Below are 19,768 nucleotides of genomic sequence, written 5' to 3' on the forward strand. Positions count from 1 at the left end.
TAAAAGCTACTTGTGAAACAGAGTAGGAGGATGTCAGCTGATCCACATGACTGCTGAAGCACTGAAGGTGACCTTGAGCTGGGCTCCCACAGAGGAAAGAAGATGCAGATAGGAATGTGAGTAAATACTCACTGTGGGAAGGCTAGTGCCTATTCTCTTTCTACAGAGAGGCAAGTGCATTCAATAATTAATTAGAAGAATACTTCGTGTTTTCCTTCAGGCAGGTTCCACTTGTACTACAAGTAGGTGAGAGTTTTTCAGTAGCTAGAGGCACAGACCACAGGGCCTTTTAACTAAAACCTCCTTCAAGGAGAGGGAGCGGGACTGCTTAGAGAGCAATTATCCTGCATCACATCAGCTAAGGGTTCATTGTCTTGAAGAGAAGCAGTGCTCTGTTTTGAGACAGGAAATTTGACCGAGCAGCTTCAGTTGTCTTTGTGTCAGTTTCAAGTATCAAGTGCAAAAGAAAAAGAAGAAAAAAAAAAAAGATTTCAGACACACCACCTGCTGAGCTTTCCCAATTTAACAAACATGTGAGGTCTGGAGAGAGCAAATGAGTGCTTTTTAAAAAAATCAGATCAACCCTTTATTCACTTGGTGGCAGTTTCCAAAGGCTGCTGTATTCCTAACGTTACTCCAGAGGACTTGAGGGTCACCTTCGTGACCCATTAAGGCAAATTTAATCAAATTCATCCAGTCCCTAGTACAGTATGCCAGAAGTGGGGCCGTGAAGATGCTTTCTTTTCTTACACAACTCCTCAGCAGGCTGTTTCTTTAGAAAACAGAATTCCATGGACGTTAGAAATAATTTCTTTAAACTTTAACACGGGACCCAAAACATAAGGGCACCCAATTCTAAACTAAACCGTTTTAAATAATGAGAAAGTGAGTCAACTAAAAATCACTGCCTATCTCCTCTTAAAGCCAGAGTTCTATGAGCTGGAAGGAAGGAACCTCAGTCTCCTGACTCAGCATCCTTCCCCTCCTCCCTCCCTCCATCTCCCTACCTGGTTAAAGCTCAGACTATGAAGAAGGCTGGATATCTAGCAGATTTACTTAATTAGTATTCCCTCTACTCTATGTAAATGAGAAAAGTTGTTCCCAGATTGTGCTTTCTGAAGGAACAGATCCCCAGCTCACCAGTGATATGCACTCAAATAGTGTGCATGTGTGTGGCTGAAAGCTCAGTGGGAAGGGGCAATCTGTTGCCAGGACTCGTGCCCAGTACTCTTTCAGTTTCCATCGACCGAGACCTCAGCTGTCCCACCAAGCTCAGATCAAACCCCACAAATGGAGGAGATGCTCTACAGAAACAGATCACAGTGTCTGTGTTTGCATTATAGGGACAGGAAAGCCTGGGACACTCCCAAAAGCAGGGACCAGATCTCTCTCCTCACCCCTCACAGTGATACCGCTGATCTTCCTTCAAGCTATTGAACTTTGGCTTTATGCTGGCCAAAGGTGCTGAAGCATGTGCTTGATAATCACTTCTCTGTTTCATTTTCTCAAATCTTGATGAAAGACAGCAGTTACAGTAACAGGAAATATTTTTATTACTCTTTTAGAAACAATTTCTTCAAGAAAAATTATGTTAAGCTTAGATTTGGCAAAAATCTTGTCTTCTATATTTTAAAACATTAGTATTCTCTTTTGATGGGTATTGAAAATTCAATGCAGTATTTCTAAGGCTTCTGATAGTGGCCACTCTCTTGGGAGTAATGATGTTACCTGACTCTGTGCCAAAGAGATAAATCACAAGGAAAGTCAGGTTGACAGTGTTAGAACTAATGTCATTCAACTGTCATCATTTGAGTCCTGTCACAAGGACCTGACCACACAACCTACAGGCAGAAATCTAGTGGTTTTTTTTTCTTCCTCACACCCATCTTGCCTTGCAATTTGAAGATAGTTATTTCACCCTTTCTATTGTGATGTGCTCACATGCAAAAGAGTTACCAGTATTTATTGGAACTAGTGTTTAGCACTCTCATCTTTAAATAGTTTTCTGACTCAGAAAGTCTTGTGTAGGTTGTTATTTTGAGCCAGATTCTCCCAATGTGGAAACTCCTTAGGATTACATTGGGCTCTTTGGAGAAGTGAACTAACTCTTTCAGGTTCGTAGTGTAGCATCTAATAACTACTTTGTACCATTTTTAAAAATGAGTTATAAAAATTAAGTAGGCATGACTATTAGGCAGAAAAGTCTTTTTTTTTTTTTTCTTCTGCCATGGAAGCTGCAAGACCTGTGATTCTGTCTGCAAGCCAATCTAGCACAAAGTGACACACGACATAAACATGAAGGTATGCAGAAGTCACACAGAATTGAACCACTTCTGATGGTGGAAACTGGTGCCTGCGTGAATCAGAATTCTCTAAATTAATTCCGGATTATCTGAATTCTTTTCATTTTACCTGCAGAGGTGAAGGTGCCCATGATATTGAAGGGCATTTTTTTCTTTTAATGTCACTTCAGCAGGAAAACATTCATCTTTCAGTGGTTCCCTTTTAAAATGTTAACCTCTATGGAATCTCAAACAAGGCTAAAAAGAAAAGCTCACCTTTCAGAGAACTTTGGAATGTCTCTTTTTTACAGGCATTGAGAGCATTCTGTCCAGGAATCCACACAGGCTTTAAATACCATCTCTGTGTTGACAATTTCCAAATTTATGACTCCAGCCTAGACTTTTCTCCTGAACTCCAGACTCACATATCCAATAGCATATTCAATGTCTTCTCTTAGATTTCTAATGAACATTTCAAATTTAAGAGGTCTGAAACTATATTCCTGATTTATCCCTCCCAACATGTTCTACCCACCATGTTTTCCATCTCAGTAAGTAAAATACCCATCCTTCTAGTTAGGCCAAAACCCTGGAGTAATCCTTGCCCCACTCTTTAGCTCATACCTTACATCCAGTCTATCAGAAGACCACTTTGGATTGACGTTCACTATATATGAAAAATCCAGCCACTGCTCCACCTCCACCGCTAGCATATGTTCTAGCTGCCATTATTGCTCACCTCACTGGTAACAGTGACCTCCTAACTAGCCTCTCTAATTGTACTCTTGTCTCCCAAAAGTCTATTCTCAACATAACAGCCAGAACAATCCTATTAAACAATGTCATTAGGTGTTATTCATCTCTCAACTCTTCCAATGGCTTTCCATTTCTCTCAGAGAAAAATTCCAATTCTCACAGTGCCTATAAGGCACAGTAACTTGCTATCTGATCTCTCTTTCTGGTCACATTTCCTATGACTCTTGTCTCCCTCTTTCCTTCCCCGTTTCCCTACCTTTGTCCTTCCCTCTCCTTAGCCACACTGGCCTCCTCCTGGTTCCTCAAACACCAACACACAGCCCTTCCTCAGGGCCTTGACAGTGGCTGTACCATCTGCTTGGAATGGTCTTTCTCACTGATGTCTATCTGGCTTGCTTCCCTACCTCTTTCAAGTCTTTGATCAAATATCTCCTTAATGAGGTCTACCCTGACCAACCTACTTAAATTGCAGTCTGTGCTCAGCTTTGCTTTTTCCTAAAACTTATCACTTTCTAAAACACTAAAATGCATATTTGTTACTATTTACTCTATCTTCCCTACCACTAGACTGTGAGTTTCCTTGGGAATAAATTCTCTAGATTTTAGTCTATATTTTCACTAATGTGACCCCAGAATCTAGAAAAATACTTAGCATGTAGTAGTTTCTCGGTATATTATTTGATGAACAAAAGAATGACTTTTACTTTTGACAACATTTGCTTAGTAATAAAAATACTGAGTCTGTTAATGCCAAAGTAGTCAGTCAGAAGTAGTGGCCAGGACTACACCAAAGACACCTTATTTCTCTGTGAAACATAAATTTCCACAGAAATTTATGAAATTAATATTAATATTAAGATATTTACAATAATATTAATAAAATAATATTGTTATTATTATTTGTTATTACTAATATAACACAAAATTTTCTTTCTTTTATCTTTCATTAAGCATTATAAACTTCCCAACTGATATTTTTTAATAAAGGAGTAGAGAGGCGAGACAAGATATAATTTTAAAGTATACTTAAAGCTAGAATTTTCTTTAAAAATATTATTTGTTTTGTTTTACTATCTGAACAAATATTAATATGGAAGGAGTGCTGTGGCATTAAATAAAGACTTGTTCTCCAGGATCTGTTATTAATAGTGTCTATTAGTTTGGCATTCAATGCTTATGTGAATGTGAGTATCAAATAACATTTAACCTTTATGATGCACGCTGGGGTATTGAGGAATGGTAAATAATAACATGCATTTTCCCTCTGAGTTCTAAGCCAACTTTGATATAGACTCCAAATATGAACAGATAGAGATTAAAATGTAGGCTTTATCGTTGGTTTAAAAATGTAGGGGCAAATATGGCTTAACGTGGCAAAAATGAAGGGTCCTTCTACTCGCAACCCTACACCCACCTACAGTCTAGACCTTGGGACCACCCACTGAAGAAAGAGCCTGGGTCTACTGAGTAGGTATTTTTACCAAGCTGACTAAAATGGAAAACACTGCAGAGCCCTGACAGAGGAACAAGAGGGATGGATCTGCAGATCAGCCTCTGGAAGGCAGGTCTGGACCTAAAATAGTGTGTTCATCACGTGGGGGCAGGAGGAAAGCAAAACACATTCATACTGGAGCAGGCAGGTTTGAGAGAGATAAGAAGAAAAGACCAAGTTACACATGGCTGGGTCCTTCTCCCAGGCTTACAGGTCAAATAAAGGACTCCTCCTCCCTTGAGTAGAAGTTTGTGAGAAAAAAAAATTAGGAAGCCCCCTTCTCAGTAATCTGGGATCATTGGAAAATTGTTCTGCTGACAGTGAAACACAACAGAAAAAAAGACAACCATGTCTACTCAATTTCATGTCTCTTTCATCCCAAAGGACACTAAACTGGCTATAGGATCTGCTTAAAGATCTTTAAGTACAAATAAATAATAGATTTTCTACCACTCCCACTTACAGATTCATATATATGCAGTACTCCTTCAGATTTGAAGTAGCATATGTTTTCATCACCATCTCTACCAGCAAACCAATCCTCCTGAACCATCTTTTAGCTTTTCCTGCTTGCTTCAAGAAACCTTACATTCTGAGAGTTTCAGATGAAATATCACAACATTTGTTGTCATTGTAAAAGATCATTTAATATTCTGTGGGCACATGCCATATGTTTTGAAGGAAGATGATAAGTACTGTTTTGTCACTTTTTCTTGGCAAAATGCAAAATGGAGTGAAAACAAAGACACTTTCCATACATAAAGCTTTAAGAAAATATTGGGAAAAAAATTGCAAACCGAGTTACAATGTGCCATTTCTGAATTTTATTGGTTACAAAAGAAGTTCACAGTTATCTTCCTACCATTTTACAATAGATAGTTGTTCCCACAGAGCCTTGGCCAACACAGTGCTATGTCATAGAAATCTACATGGTCTGTTCACTGAATGAATAAGGATCTGTTTTCCCAATGTATGATGAATTCAGCATGCAGTGATTTTCTTAAATAAAAGCAAGTACTCCCCTAGACTTACACTAGGGAGTAAATTGTGACAACGTGACACATAGGTAAGTGCTCTGCTATGGGATTAGGGTTCACACCATCAAATTAAATGCTTTAAAATAGCACAGTTAATATCCGGGGGAATAATAAAGAGAAACACCAAGTAATATATAATCACAGTATCATACTAGATAGGAAATCAATGGGAAAAAGCTAGGTAACATTCTACAGTAGACTGTTTACATTGTGGCAATAAATATGTGAAACTATAAAGTGTATACAGACATTAAAATTGAAATGTTCTAGTCACTTATTACAAAAAAAAAACTTTTATGGCTAGAATTAAAGAAACAAAACATTTTGGAAATATGATATGCTATATATCATAAGTAGTCTAAGTAACACTTCAACTAAATAGATCTTCAATATTAGGGCAATAAATGCAAGTCATTCAAAGGAGAATCACGGTACAACTCTTAAAGGCTTAAGACCAACTTTGACTCAGGTAGGTTATTGTCAGTTGGCTACAAATCACATTCTTAAATAAATAATGTTAAGCATTCAATTCTGAGTGGATGTAACCTTCATCTTTGGAGTACAACAACCTCAAGTTGCAGCAACACCCGAAAGGAATATTTTAGGTCTCTGTGATTGATGGTGAATCATGGTTTTGTTCACAAAGTGGCTAACTGCATGACTTCACATAAATGAAATCTTTTGCCTTAATATTTGTTTATTTATTTATTTATTTTTTGACCGAGTCTCGCTGTGTCGCCCAGGCTGGAGTACAGTTGCGCAATCTCTGCTCACTGAAACCTCCACCTCCGGGGTTCAAGCAATTCTCCTGCCTCAGCTACCCTGAGTAGCTGGGATTACAGGTGTGTGCCACCACACCCAGCTAATTTTTGTATTTTTAGTAGAGATGGTGTTTCTCCATGTTGGCCGGACTGGTCTCAAACTTCTGACCTCAAGTGATCCACCCACCTCGGCCTCCCAGAATGCTGGGATTACAGGCATGAGCCACTGCACCCAGCCTGCCTTGGCTTTTGTAGCTATAAAATGGGCTTAGATTTGACAAAACTTCCATCTCGGTATGAAATTGTCCTTAACTGATAAAAGATAATCCTTAAATGGGAATATTATTGGAGAGACATGTATAGATGAAAGATTATTCTGAAACAAGAGCCCAAGAATAGAATGCTAGGTAGGCATGTGGTCTCTACTTTACTAAGCCCAGTAAATGCCCTGAAGTGCCACACTTTCTTCTCTGGGTAAAGCCTACATGGCAAACCTTGAAGGGTATCATGTTTGTTATGCCAAGTGGGCTAGGATCCCCAGCCCTGTAGCTCCTTGATGCATATTCCATCTCTCTTGGGAGTAAAATTACAAAAATGTGATGGCAAGGGGGAAAAAAAAATAAAAAACTTGTTTAAACAATACAAAAATTATCACTTGCTTTATTTTTTCCAAATATCAAACTAATCAAACTAAAATAGGAAAATACTAAAAGATACCCAGACATTGAAATTTTAATTTTATTTCCAATGATTTGGGAACCTTAGTAAAGGGCCTGGAATAGGCAGCCTAGCTAAATAGAATTTTTTTGTGCTGCCATGTGTGTTCAACTGGCTGTCCTGGCCAGAGCTGACTTCTTACACGTTGCTTTGCCAGGCATAACAGAGACAGGCACAGTCACTGCGATTAGCATTATGTGAGGAATAAACAGTCTGTGGCTGAAGCAGCAGGCTCTAAATAGCTTACTAACCTAGGTATGACCAAGACATGTAATATATCCAGTAATTTGCCCAATTACATATGTAGTAATTTTCATTGATACTCACTTTGCAGTTTCATAACATGTATGTCTAAATAATATTGACTGTAATTTTTGAGCAGTATTGGTTGGAGCATATTGTGTCTGGTGTAATGCATTTCAGCAAATTTTTTATAATAATTTAGATAGCTGTGGCTGTTTCTGCCCCCAATAAACGTGGGGAATCAGAAAAAAAAAAACCAACAACATATATTGGATATCTATAAGATACAGACTTAATGTGTTCTGCTATAGATATTAAAATGAAACTCATATTATCAATGCCATAGTTTACAAAATATATGGATAGTCCTGTAAATAAACATATATAGAACATTTGAATCTCAATTCAAGTCATTCATTTGAAAAAATGTATCAAATCCAAACACATTTTTACATTCTCAAATTTGCATATGTTTTTCAGTTCTTTGGGCAATGTTTTATAATTCACGTTATTAAAGAGCTCTTTATCAACCATCAGCTGATTGGAAAAAATGTTTATAATAAAAGCACCTAAAAAGACACTCCACAAAATCCACCTGTCTGCTAGTTCCAGAGAAGCATTTTCATTTAGCTAGCATTAAATGCATGCCATCCAATTACACCCACATTCTTATTCTTAGCATTTGCAAAGACCAAATACTGATCAAAGTAGGTGTACTGCTGATAATAGATCCAGTTTGGAGTTTTGACTTCAAGAAAAGTTATTGACTTATTTTTTTCAATTAACAAAATGGATTTTATGAAAATAAGTGGACTTAGAGTGAACATATTGGATAGAAAACATATTGGGCAATATAAACTAAGTTAGCAAGTCTTTTGTAAATTTATAGAAGTAATTGGTTCACATATTAAATTAATCTTTAATATTTTGGTACGGAGTTAGAGAACAAGTCAAAATTAAAAGGACAAATCTTAAATTACTAGGCATTCTTTTCTGAAGTATGCCTTATTTCCAATATCTTAGGTAAAAAATATACCAAAAATAAATATTTAACTCACAAAGAGGTTTTTGGGGGGTGGTTGACTGGCAAACTTGGAGAATCCACTCAGGATTATGCAATTTCCCTTAGCTGGGATCCTTCCAGTGATGTCCAAATATCTATTGTTTGAATTAAAATTATAATTTTATGAAAATTTAGCCAAAGTTTTGAGCATATCCCAAACTTTGAAACACCAACACTGCCACCTCTACCATTATCTAGCAAGACTCAAACCTGTAGGTTGGGATGGACAAGCTAATGCCATTAGTCTGGGTTTTTTGTAATTCAGTTGGGAGCCTAAATATATACCATGATCGTTTTATTAAGTATCATATTGCTGCTTATAAGCAGATCAAATATGTTTATTTCTTACCTTTTAAAGATATTATTAATCCAGATGGTATGTAATGACTAGTTGACTTAAATTGCTGTTGCTACCTAGTAATCCAGTTTCCCATCCAGAAGCAATTCCTACACTGGTAGAAATGGTTCAACCCAGGTGAAAGTGCCTTGAGATCTTCAGGGAGTAGATGCCACGTAAGTTTAAAATATATGTGTTATCTTTTAAAATGCAATTATTCGTATTAACTAGGTAAAAGCTCCTATAGAGGAAAATGGCTGAGAAAGCAGTCTGTTGCTGCTACAGCATAAATCCAGGAGTCAAGAAAGTTGGCACAAGCTCCAGAGCTGCCTCCAATGAACTGGATTATCCTAGGTAAAATTACATAACTTCTCTCAGTGTCAGTTTCTCCTTTTTTAAAAAGAATGGGAGAGTTAGGTTAGGACAGGGGTCAGCAGGCTTTTTTGTAAAGGGCTAAATATTTGAGGCTTTGCAGATCACATATATGATTTTAATTGCATATTCTTATTTGCTTTAGTGTAAAAAATATTCTTTTTTTTTTTTTTTTTTTTTTTTTTTGAGATGGAGTCTCGCTCTGTCACCCAGGTTGGAGTGCAGTGGCACGATCTCGGCTCACTGCAAGCTCCGCCTCCCGGGTTCACACCATTATCCTGCCTCAGCCTCCTGAGTAGCTGGGACTACCACGCCCCACTAATTTTTTTGTATTTTTAGCAGAGACCGTGTTTCACCGTGTTAGCAGTGATGGTCTCGATCTCCTGACCTCGTGATCTGCCCGCCTCGGCCTCCCAAAGTGCTGGGATTACAGGTGTGAGTCACTGCCCCCGGCCATAAAAATTATTCCTAGTTCACACGCCAAACAAAAATAGGTGGTTGGTTAGTTCTGGGTTACAGGCCATTATCTGTTGATCCCTGGATTAGAAGAAAATGAATATTTCTCATTGTAACAAAATTTCGTGATGTTATGATTAACCATGAATTTAAATCACTCACTTGTACAATATGCCCAATCATTGATACCAGAGAATCCTGGTAATGAAAAAAACAGAGAGAATGCCAACACCATCTCAAAATTGTTCCAAACTCTTGAATTACTGTAAAACTTTCAATTAACCAAACATTTGTCAATACTTACATTTCAGATAATTGTATACCTACATAGAGAAAGTGTTATTTATTCCACATGGATGATTTCTTATTCTGAGGGATACATATTATGTGTACAGAAACAATATAACAAGATGAAGTTACACATATATCAAATATAACTTGCAAGACCAACTCACTGGTGTATCAAAAACAGTACATTACATCATCATTAGTAGCACCCAAAAGTCAAAGGTAAATGCCTAGTATAGTTTCTGGTGTTTTGTAGCAAGGTGGGTGGATACACTTCTGATCACAAATAGCTCTACTGATCCTTTGAAGGAAAGATATATAAAAATATTTCATGGCCGGGCGCGGTGGCTCACGCCTGTAATCCCAGCACTTTGGGAGGCCGAGGCGGGCGGATCACAAGGTCAGGAGATCGAGACCACGGTGAAACCCCGTCTCTACTAAAAATACAAAAAATTAGCCGGGCGCGGTTGTGGGCGCCTGTAGTCCCAGCTACTCGGGAGGCTGAGGCAGGAGAATGGCGTGAACCCGGGAGGCGGAGCTTGCACTGAGCCGAGATCGCGCCACCGCACTCCAGCCTGGGCGACAGAGCGAGACTCCGACTCAAAAAAAAAAAAAATTCATGCTTTTTGTAATTTTTTTAAGAAATTGAAAAAACTATTATTTTTTGAACAGCAACTGTATGTTAATCCCTTTAAATATATTAATAGTGATAATAACAAATATTCATAAGGGCTTTCTATGAGCCAGGTATTGTTAAATCTACTTTATATGTATAAACTCATTGAAATCTAAGAATTAAGTAATATTATCAATCCTGTGAGGTGGATATTAATATCGCTGATATTTTGACAACTGAAGAAATAAAGCACTAGGGAATGTGATGGATATAGAGCTGGAAACAGAGTCAGTTACCTCAAATCTCTTTCTGTTGTCTTTCCTTCATTATTTTTTAATGAGGTAGAAATGATACACATACCTGCATATATCACCTCTCAGGCATAGACTAGCGTTAAAATTGGAATTCATCTAAGCCCAAATCCAAGGTGTTGACTATCCCCATAATGCCAAGGACAGGATAATGGTCACAGCCCCAATATTACTCAGACACAGACTCTTCTGTCACAAGGTTCCACACAATTTCCAGGATAGTATCCTATTCTCAATTAGGAATGAAATACAACCTATTATGAATCATATGCCTTTGAACCTGTCAAGAACCTAGTATGGCCGGGTGTGGTGGCTCACGCCTGTAATCCCAGCACTTTGGGAGGCCGAGGTGGGTGGATCATGAGGTCAGGAGATCGAGACCATCCTGGCTAACATGGTGAAATCCCGTCTCTACTAAAAATAAAAAAAATAAAAAAAATAAAAAAATTAGCTGGGCGTGTTGGCGGGCGCCTATAGTCCCAGCTACTTGGGAGGCTGAGGCAGGAGAATGGTGTGAACCCAGGAGGTGGAGCTGGCAGTGAGCCGAGACCACGCCACTGCACTCCAGCCTGCGTGACAGAGAGAGACTTTAAAAAAAAAAAAGAAAGAAAGAACCTAGTATGGAATTTTAACCAATGGGAAGGATAATAATGCTTTCAGAACTTGAAGTCACATGTGAGATTAGAGTTGTTTCAAAATGCACACACTACTTTAAAATGTCTTGGTGGATTGGAAAAGCTAATGTCACAGCTCTAATTGTGCTTAATTTGAACACAAGAAGTAATTTAAGTCCTTGCAGTATCTTATTTCTAGAGCTCAGATACTGAGGACTGAGAGTAATAACTCACTCCTAATATTTAACTTAAACACTTTAGGGACCAAGCTTGATTTTAGGAATCTAACTTAAGACTTAATTTCCCTTGAGCCTAGAAAATAAAAGTGATAACAGAGACCACAGATATGGTGGAAAGAAGGTAAGCTTTGGACCCAGTCAGACTGGGGGTTGAATCCCAATTCCATCAAATACTATCTGTGTGCTTAGACATAGCAGTTAAGTGTTCTGACTTTCAGCTTCCTCTCTTTAAAGAGGACACAAATTACACCTTCCTTGTAGGCTCTGTCTAGGACTGCAGGTAACATAGGCAGAGTGCCTGGTACATAATAGATGTTCATAAGGTATGGCTCTTATTGTTAGATATACATGGGTTTGACATGTCATGAAAAAGACTTAGTGTTTGTATAAAGCAACCAATCCTCCCTATATTACTTACCTGAATTGTTACAACCACATAATTATTGACAAATGCTTATTCAGTTTCCCAAATACATGTCATGGCAGCGTGTACCTTTAGATCAGAAATATTTATTATCTTAAAGAAGAAATCCAGGAGTTGTTCTTTCTTATCTAAAAGTGTACCCTCCACATACTCTGGCACCCAAGACCCCTCTCCACACAAACAGAAACAAATGGGACATGTAGAAGTGATTATTTCAACCTAGTGCAGAAAATGTTTGTCTGGAGACTAAACTATTTCAGAATGTGACTAAAACTAGCACGAAAATCATCTACAAGAAAAGTATAATGATAGAAAGTAACGCTTCTGTAAATTGAGCTGTGGTATGGAAGAACTATAATTAACTAAGTGTTACCAGTATAAACTCCATACCATAGACTTCTCATGGACTTTGGTACAAGGAAAGTTGATTGCTCTTAACAGGCTGTTTTGCCACCTGTCTTTATTGTTTACCTTGCCTTGTTAACGGCTGGAAACTCAAAACTAAATTGTATATTCAATCTGAGTACAGTTTTAACTAAGACATTTTGATACACCTCTCCCTTTGCCTTTTTGTTTAATTTTTTTTCTGAAATATTTTTAAACAATAAAAAATTTGCAAGTACAATACAAAAAAAACCCACATTTTCCTCTGAGCCATTTGAAAGTAAGTTTACCAACAAGATTCCCCATCACCCTGGAATATTTTAGTGTGTAATTCCTGCAAAGACATTCTCCTACATAACCTCAATAAAAACATCAAAATCAGGAAATTACATTGATACATTATCATCATAAAATCCACAGATTTCACTCAAGTTTCACCATTTGTTCCCATAATGTCATTAGTGACAAACGGATGTCCCAAATTATGCATTACATTAGTTGCTGTATCTCTTTAGTCTCCTTCAGTCTCAAACAGTTCATTTCTTCCTTGACTTGTATGACCTTGACTGTTTTGAATAATAAAGGCCAGTTTCTATAATGTCCCCCTATCTGGGTTTATCTGATATTTCTTTATGATTAGGTTGAGGTGGTTTTTTTTTTATTATTATTATTATTATTATTATTGGCAGAAAGGTTACAGAAGGTCTGCTATATTCTTCTTTTTGATTCTTATCAGATGACACATGATTTTGAGTTGTTCTATTATTTATGATGTCACCTTTGATAATTTGATGATGGTAGAGTTAGCTAGGTTTCTCCACTATAAAGTTCCTCCTTTTCTCTTTGTAATTAGTAAGTACATAGGGGAAGATACTTTGAGACTAGGTAGATTCCAATACTTACCAAACTTTCACCCACTGGTGTTTGGCATCCTTTGAAGTCTGACAAATGGTGATTTTCTAATCAATGGCTCCCCTCTGTATGTATTAGTATCCTAATTCAATCACAGCTTGTAAATTCATTAGTTAATAAAAGCTTTCTTTTTCACCATTTATTCATTTATATGTTTATATGAATACTTGTTATTTAGAGGCTCAAATTATCCCAGATTGTGGCAGAGAGAGCCCCTTCAAGTTGGCATCTATGCTGAGCACTTCCTTAGCTTCTGGTGCAAAATAGTCCAGGGTTATGTTTTACTTGCCCAGACCCAACCATAAAACCTACTGTTTTTCCAAAGGGGAGAATCCTTTCAGGGGAGAATTGTATTTAAGAAACCAGGATCTAGGCACTTCATATTTTCTTTGTTATTGAAGTGTCATTGCTCCTAGACCCATATATATATAGGTCTAATTCAACATCACAAAGTTTATTCTAGTTTTTCGCTTTCCATATATTTGACACTCTTCTCCAATAATGAGGAACCTAATTTCTGTTATCATTGTTATACTAATATATTATCCTTATTATATTTATTACTTTAATCTCTGCTGTGCCTAAACATCTCACACCCTGGTTCCCACACCTCACGCTGGGCCATTGCCATCATCCACCCTCAGGGACATCGTTTGTCCGTGTACACAGACTCTGACAACTCTGGCCAATCTGCTTCTGCTGTTGGCCTCCCAGCTCCCAACACCCTCATGAATCCCCCATCTTGGTTAACCCCACATAATAGCTTTTAGACTAAATTATTCAGGCAGGAAGAAAGGCAGGAAAGCAGGCAAGCAGTAAGAAAAATTCTCCTTGCCCTTTTACTTGGATTTTACTATGGGTTTTTGTACTTACCTTAATAGTTTGATTATATATGGCTGTCTCATAAATTGCCTTATATGCAATTTGAAGGGAATAAACAATATAAAACAATGCAAACAAGTTTCAGCTGGAAGAATTCCAGAATGGTTCTGAACAGTATGAAAGTAGTGTTCATCAAATCTGCATTTTAAGACCTCTCAGAACATGAAAGTCTATTTTCAGTAACATGCTTCACTCCACAAAAGCCAAGGCAGATAAAAGGAATGGCCCCAGGAACACGAGTGGCGCTTTTGATTCCACATACCGTTTTCCTCGTGCGGATGGTGTGGACTACTTGTGTGCGTTTTCTTGAGCGTTTTACTTAATGTTTCTATGAGCTGATTTCATCATCCATAAAAGGAAAAGGCTTGCTCCCTTGCCAACCCTACAGGAATGGCATTTTGATTTTTATAAAGCACAGACTAGTTTTGAATTTCTCAACAATAGTCAGTATATTCTGAGCCTAAGACCGAGAGAAAACACATCATCACAAATTCATGGAGAAGAGCCCCCTGTGGATTTAGGATTAAAGGAAAGAACGATTTCTCAGTCTCCATAACATGATGGTGCAGCCCTATACGACCCACTCTTGGGATCTAAAGAGAAGGCTGACAGGCCTTGAGTGGACATGGAGCCAGCAGCTGATGACCTCCAGTAAGAGACAGAGCACCACGGTTCAGAGAAGCAGCTGTGTCACGTGATTGAACAGGGCCTTGGAAGTGCCCAACCAGAGTCCTGTCTGCCAGATGTAGATACCAAGGTAGGAATCAGCAGTCCTGCCTCTGCCTCCCTGGTGTGCAATTTACTACATAACCGGGGGTAACTGATTTCATTCTAGCTTCTTTGTTTCCATGAAACTGGAAACAGTAAATTTCCATCAATTGGATAATAGCTGACTAAACTCTAGTACAACCACGTCACTGAATACCAGGCAAATAAAAAAAAAAAAATCACAGCAAATTAAATGAAGAAGTAGGAACTGGAATTTAGTTATTTTCTATTAAGCCAGACATTAAAGAGATTTGCAAAAAAAAATGAAACATAAAACAATGTCACTCTTTATATTGAGTTTTATTTTTGAACATGTTTTCACTAAATATATTAATTGTGTTAACATGTATAGTTTATTATTTTTTATAATGAATTAATACGTAAACATTTTGAAAACTTCTCATCAAATTAGGATCATAAAGAAACTATAAATTTAATTAGAAAAGTTAGACAACTTAATAAAAATATTGACTAATAACCTGAATACAGACGTCACAGAAACTCCAAATGACTACTAATTACATAAAAAGATTTCTTAATCTAACTTTTGAAGTAACATAAAAATCAATTGTTTCACCACCAGCTATAAGGATTTTTAGAAGGATTTCTAGTTACTAGAACATTTTCTACAGTAAAACTAAATCTAATTCAAATAACAGACAAAAAGAAAGCATTTTTTTTCAGTTATTTAAACCAGAAAGTTATTCTAGTCACAGTGCCATTGAGTGGTAGAGCTGAAATTTAAACACATCATTGATGTTAAATAGTTATTATCAGATGAGGTGTCCTGATGGTCATGAGAATATATTACTTATACCCACCCACGGAAAATGGTTTCTAATACTTGGCCAGTCCACCTTCAAGATTGCTGTGAAGATCAAAGAAAGACTTATGTGGAAAAGGGATTTGATAACAATGTAAATATGAGAAATCATCATTTGTTTTAGAATTGCTTTTACCCAAAGAATCTGAGGCATTGGTTAAGCATCTTGGGCTCACAATGTACTATAGGTAAACTGAGGCAGAGAGAGAGAGGAACCCTGAGCTCACGACTAGCTATGTAGTAAGTGAGGCCCTGCAGGGCGGGAGAGAAATGATTGTCTGATCAGAGGCTGCACAATGATATTCATAACTATTCAAAAGTATATATAGCCCATCCTCAGAGAAACATAATAGTGCAATATTAAATTCACACCACAAAGTTATAGGGAAGAAGAAATTTCAGGCAGAAAATAAATGATAACTGCATTGGGGCACCTTTGACCATAACTTTGGAAGACAGAGGGTTAAAATGCCTTCGATGTCACTTGTGCCCATATATCTTGACTGTCTAATTCATGGTTTTGAGAACCACAACTTGCAAACCTCCAAGTACCTGGGGACATTCTCTGCCATTAATTTGGGAGCAGCACTCCCTTTGCAATAAGTAGACAGTGTAGGGAAAGAATTAATGGCAGGGTATGGCCTTTACTCAGTAGAACACAGACAATAGTGGCTTGTGGTGTAAAAAGGAGACAATTAATTGCAGCAGTGGTGTCTGTGCCAATTCCCAAGTTCTAACCACAGAAATACTTGAGAGAGTCATCAGAAACAGCAAAGGGAAAGGCACTTAAAACTCCTTCCTAACTAAAGCATATCCAATTAGCTGTGGACCAAAATGCCTTTGTAGCTGAGTATATGGATATCCAGACACCTCAAACAGTACAGGTAACACTTCTCCCATATAAAACCAGGGATTTAACATAATATTCAGTGTTTTTGGTTTTCCCTTCTAGAAATTCTTACACAGGAGAGCACCTGTGCATTTAATAATTGGAAGATATTATACGGCATTGCAAACAAAATTTTATTATTCTCAAAGATATATTTCAGGAGAATCTCCTTAAAGATTTTTCCATTTGTTTATGCAATAAGAACTTCTATTGTGTGTGCCTGCTTTTGTAAAAGAAAAATCACCTAATCCAATCTCCTATTTAATTACTCCTTATCGTGTACTGTGTCATTGACTTTCCCTGGAAGCTACACCTAAGGTATGACTAAGTAAGAGATACTAGCTTGAGAGATCTGAATCAGGAAATACTAGGACAAATTGAGATGGACTCTCTCTTTGTGTCTCTGCCTCACTTCTATTCAAACAAGAAACAGGATGCCGCCAATTTCACTGATTACCAGTTTCGGTATCAACTTATCAAGACAATGATAGGCCCTTTACAAATGTCCCCCTCATTTTATTTTCCCAACAGAAGTAGAAGCTGACCTATAGTTCTTGGAGCTATTGTAAAAGAGCACATTGTATTTGTCTATAAACTCTTTTAGCCTTGCTAGCCGGCTGCTTAATTTAATGTAATTGAGCCTTTATCCAAAGAACTCTGATAGAATGTTTAAAACTGGGCTTTCCTCTGTTTCCTCAGAATTTGAATTCATTTACATTCAACTTACCGAGTGCCTCATGTCGGTAAAGCTGATCTCAGTGTCAAGATTAGACTTCCTCAAGAAACTCAAGGGAAGAACAGTGGAAAACAGAACAGATGTGTCTGGTTATCTCTGCACGTGATTCCAGGCAATGGCCCTCTCCTGCTTTTTGGGAGAGAAGGTTACATCCTTGCAAATGTGTACTCACTGTCACAGCTGATAATTGAAAGGTGAGGTTTCCAAAATGTCATTATTATTTTTTATTGCTAGACATGTTGGCTCTGTCTCAGGTTCCTCAGATAAGCTGCATTCTCTCATCTAAAATTCCACAACAGGTTACGCTGCAATGTCATATTACAGAGAGAGGTGGGGCAAATGCACTAAAGGGAGATGTGACACAGACAAGAAAAGTATGGTTCTCAAAATGGTGGGAGAAGACATGCAGTGGGTGGAAAAACACTCAATTTGCAATCAGATAATTTGGATTTAAATCCAGGCTCCGTTACTTTATTGGCTCCTGTCTCCAACTTCAATTTTGTCCTTAAAATGTGAGTGATTAAACTGAGCTATCAGGGTTATTGGACTCTACTGAGAGAAAATAAGTATAACTGTTTTGTAAATCATTAAGTAATACACAAATATGACATTTCCATTTGTTATGGGTTTGTCTGTGCTATGAAAAATAAGAAATTAAGGTCATGAAGTTATAAAATGTCAAGACTAGAATATTCCTTGTTGATTGTCTTATTTTAATCTAATTGCCTCATTTTATAAAAGGGGCAAAGTTCTATATTTTTTAACAATCATTTATTGAACCTCTCTATGAGCCAGAATCAGTGCTGAAGGTAGGGAAACAAAGTTGATTAACAGGAATCCCTAGAGGAGTTAAGATCCAGGACAAGGAAGCATTTGCCCAAGGTTTTACAGCTAGAGGCTTAAGAGCTGGAAATAAGATCAATAGAATCCTCATCTCCTAAGCTCCTGCTCAGGACACTTTGCTTTCATTGCCTCTGTATGAAGGCTTTTCCACCTGCCGAAAATCACAGGAATATGTTTAAGATATTGTAACACGTTAAAAATACCAACCACTGTTCCTCCAGACAAACACCACTTTGTGTCTCAGATTAACCCAGCCTAGTTCAGGCTAGTATGAACAAGGCAAATTCCTGGTTGTTCATTAGAGTAGTCAACATGTCTTCTGTCCCTGTTTAGCACTTATTTTCTTCTGGGATGCTGTTCCAAATCCCCAAAATGCCAAAAGCCCTGGACCAGCCTCACTAGTCTCCTGCCTTCTCCTCACACATGCAGGCTCCCTTGCACCAAACTTTTAGTCACATTGAATTTTTGGAATACTTTTGTATTCCTCTTCACTTTTGCATATACTTCTCAATTCCTGCAATTCCTTTTTCCTTCTTCTCTATGTGGCAAATTATTCATCTCTAAAGAATTGAATTCATGTTGCCTTCCCAGACTTACCCAGGCAGGCTCCACACCTCCACATTCCAGAGCACTTTGTTAATATCACTGTTACAGCCTTCTGCATGATGTATCATAATTAGGTCTTGCCATGTCTGTCTGGTTCATTCATTTATTGATTCAACATTTATTGATTTCCCTTTCTGTGCCAATCACTCAATTGTTACCATGGGTTCAGGAATCAGAAAGTAGATACCTTGTCTTTGAGGAGCTTATAGATACTATTTTGGGAGAAAAGATACTATTTTGTGGACATGCTAATAACATGGGTGCCTACTCCGTTAAACTCGAAAACTAAGGCAAGATGCAGGCTTGGGTTAAATAAATGTTAAAGTTACTATAGATATTCCCATAGATATACTGAACCCTCAGACATTGACAGGTATCATACCTATAGGGCAGAAATTCCAAAATATTTACCTCTGACCCCGACCTCTGTCTTGAACTCCAGACCTGTGGTTTCAGCTCCTCCCAAGCATCTTCATTTGAAAGTCCCATAAAAACACCAAACTTCTCATGACCACATTAGCAAGTTAATAGATTTCATCTAAACAGATACTTACATTATCTAATTGTTTTAATTTCAGAAATAAATAGAAATATTCTTTAATTTCCCTATGAAGTGAAACTGGAAAAGGAATATACTACTGAGAAATACAGGTAAAATTAAAAATAAAATTAAAAGTCACAATGGATTTTTATCAAATATGAAGTAAAACAAAACTCTTTCTTGGCTCTTGGATCATAAAGAACAGCTTTACAGTGAGTAAATTCTACATCGGGGTCAGCCCATTTCTCTGTAAAGAGTCACGTTTGGTCTCTGTCACACATTTTTTTTTTCTTTGTTTTTCTTCTTTCTTTGTTTTATAGTCTCTGACATATACAATTCTTTGTTACAACTCTTTAAAATTGTAAAAATCATTCTA

This window comes from Macaca thibetana, chromosome 4 (genome assembly GCF_024542745.1).
Source record: "Macaca thibetana thibetana isolate TM-01 chromosome 4, ASM2454274v1, whole genome shotgun sequence".
NCBI classification, from domain to species: domain Eukaryota; kingdom Metazoa; phylum Chordata; class Mammalia; order Primates; family Cercopithecidae; genus Macaca; species Macaca thibetana.